Below are 2713 nucleotides of genomic sequence, written 5' to 3'. Positions count from 1 at the left end.
GAAGGGAGACTGGAAGAAGAGAAGGAAAAAAAGAGGAGGGGAAGGATGGATAGATGGATGGATTGATGGAGGGAGGGACAGAAGGAGACAGAGATAGATGGAGAGCGGTGCGAAAGTGAAAAGCGCGGAGGGAAACAAACGTGGAGAAACTGGCATCTGTTGCCCTCCCAACCCCCGCCGTCACCACTGTCACCACCGTCACCACCGGCTCCCATTGGTGCTCTGTGTGTGTGTGTGTGTGTGTGTGTGTGTGTGTGTGCGCGTGTGTGTATAGAGATAAGACAGAGGAAAAGGCCCAGATGGTCTGAGGGGAGAGTGACAAGTGGCTGTCAGGGGATTCAGACAGCCTGGCCCTCTGCTGCCCTGCTGGCACACACACACACACATGCACACACACCTCCATCTCTTTGAAGGACCTTTGCCTCCTGTGGGGCACCTGTTCACCCCAGGACTGCATCTGTTTGCGGAACAGTCGCCGAGTCTTTGGTGTCCTGCAGAAACAAGGATTGATTATTTTTACATCCATCACCTTTCGGCACAATCAGGTGTTTGTTTGTTTTGTTGTTGTTTTTTTTGGTCCAAATCAAACAGGAAATATGCTTTTGTTGCATTTTCATTACAAAGAAAGTCACAATTTTTTTATTTTGGAGCTATTTTTTTTTTTTTGTCATTTTAGCACATGTTTGCTGGCAGGACGTTAAAGCTAATCTGATTCCTGAACTTTATCTGAGTGTGATCGACTGCTAAACCAATTTAGAACAACACCGGCACATGAGCATTGGTCCAGATTGTGGTTTTGGTTCATCCATCACCCGCTGCCTACAAAAACACAGGACTACAGACGATGAACTTGAGAGCAAGATAGGCTTTGTGATATTTGGGATTGGATTCATATGTTTAATGAATGAGAATTTGCTATTTTTATTTGTTTTCCTTGTTAAAAGTCTGTCTATCTTTGTGAATCAATCTGTCGAGCCTGGATCTTGACAGCCTTGAGCACCAGAGCGCCCTCCCGTTTGTTTATCGTTCTCTGACCGGACGTTTTACCCTGTCATAGCAGGGAAATCACAGGTTGAACTAGTGACATTAATGATGGCTCCCGTCCAGCAGTTATAGCGATGCAGTGCACCGGATTAATGTTATTAGTTGATCAGCTGATGTGCAAAAAAATGAGCCTCTTGTCAAGTTGATCATGCCGAGCCCTGTATTGTTATTGACCGAACTGTTTACAAGTGTTTTATCGAATCACATCTGGAGCAGCATTTATTTTTTTCCAACGTAGACAAAGATAGAATCATTATAAACAAAGAAAAAAGAAGTACAGTCTCTTACACCCACTGTTCTTTTTAAGGGAAAAATATGGCTGATTTTTCCATGCAACACTCTACCCATTGTTATTTTTTTTTACTTTTTAAAATTATAAACAAATGTCTTGCAAATTTTGTGTGATCTATTCAACCATATATACCATAGCTTCTCCTGCGGTGCAGCAGGAGAAAAGACGTGAACAAAACTGCAACGGTTCAACATTAACACAGTTAATAATGTGTATAAGAGATTTTGCCTCATAAACAGCACTGTCTCATTACCATAGCTCCCACAATCATGAGTTCTATCACCTCTCTGTGTCGCGCACGTGGGAACACGACTGTGTTGACGACACGTACCAAAGAAGCCTCGCTGCAGGAGAGATGCGCTGTGTGACTTTAATCCAAATACTTTCAGGTGTTTCTTCTGAACGCTTGGTGGGGAACTCTTATATTGTAGAATAAAGGTCTTTATTCTGGCTCTGCCCCTTTATATATAAATTGAATCGTCCAGTAAGTCATCAATGTAAACAGCTTCATCTGTGTCAGATTCTTTGTCCCTCTCTGTCCCACTTTTTCTACATCTCTGTCTGCCTCTCTCCAGTGTGTTAACAGTACATGTGTGCTGACCGACAGAGGGATTGTCACGACCAGCCAGAGTGTGTATTATCTGTCATTTCAGAGCCATGGGACTCAGTTTAATGGATAAAGCCTGCGGAAAGCCCAGACTGCCGGCCACTTTATATCTTTATGGGTCATACACTCATCTTTCCAAACACCCTTAATACGCTTTATCTCTCACACTCCCTCCTTTTCCTTTTCCTTTTCCTCTCGCTGGAAAGTGGACACACACACACACACACACACACACACACACTCTTTATCTTAACTCGGTTGCCCTTGATTTGTGTGATCCTCTGATTCTTTTTTTTTTTTCTTTCTTTCTTTCTTTCCCAGGGAATTTCCTGCCCGTCCTTTCCAAAATGAGAGGTAATGAAGGATGGGACTTTGGGCTCCGAGGCCACGACCCTTGTAATCCCACAGCAAGGCTCCTTGGGATATGTAGGCGCCTCCGGACTCAGGGACACCGGGGGGTCTCCCTCATCGGGAACGATGGCAAGTGAGTGTGTGAAAGAAAAAGAGCAAAAAAAAAAAGGGGAAAATTGACAAGAGAAATTGGGTGTGAGGAGAGAGGAGGAAGGAAATGTGTGTGTGAGAGAGAGAAAGAGGAGAAAGAGTGTGTGTGGAAGTGTGTGTGAGGATGATGAAAAGAGAGAGTGCCGAAGGAGAGAAACTGTGTGTTCGGTAGAAAAAGAGCAAGTGTGTGTGTATGTGAGGGACAGCTCGTCCTTCAGGCTCACCTCCCCCCCCCCCCCCCAGGGGTCTTTCTTCTCGGCAGCAGCCGC

At 44.7% G+C, this 2713-nt stretch overlaps 1 long non-coding RNA gene across 1 annotated transcript in view; it reads left to right on the top strand.

Annotated features, from left to right (window-relative positions):
• LOC130165381 (uncharacterized) overlaps positions 1 to 2466 on the top strand; it is a 111733-nt gene extending 109267 nt beyond the window's left edge. The window contains exon 3 of the long non-coding RNA XR_008826788.1: positions 2265 to 2466. This is a non-coding gene — a long non-coding RNA (uncharacterized LOC130165381). The remainder of the gene's footprint in view (positions 1 to 2264) is intronic.
• Positions 2467 to 2713: the final 247 nt, after the last annotated feature.

The sequence above is a fragment of the Seriola aureovittata genome, chromosome 24, assembly GCF_021018895.1.
Source record: "Seriola aureovittata isolate HTS-2021-v1 ecotype China chromosome 24, ASM2101889v1, whole genome shotgun sequence".
NCBI lineage: Eukaryota > Metazoa > Chordata > Actinopteri > Carangiformes > Carangidae > Seriola > Seriola aureovittata.
This window is presented reverse-complemented; position numbering and strand designations above follow the sequence as displayed.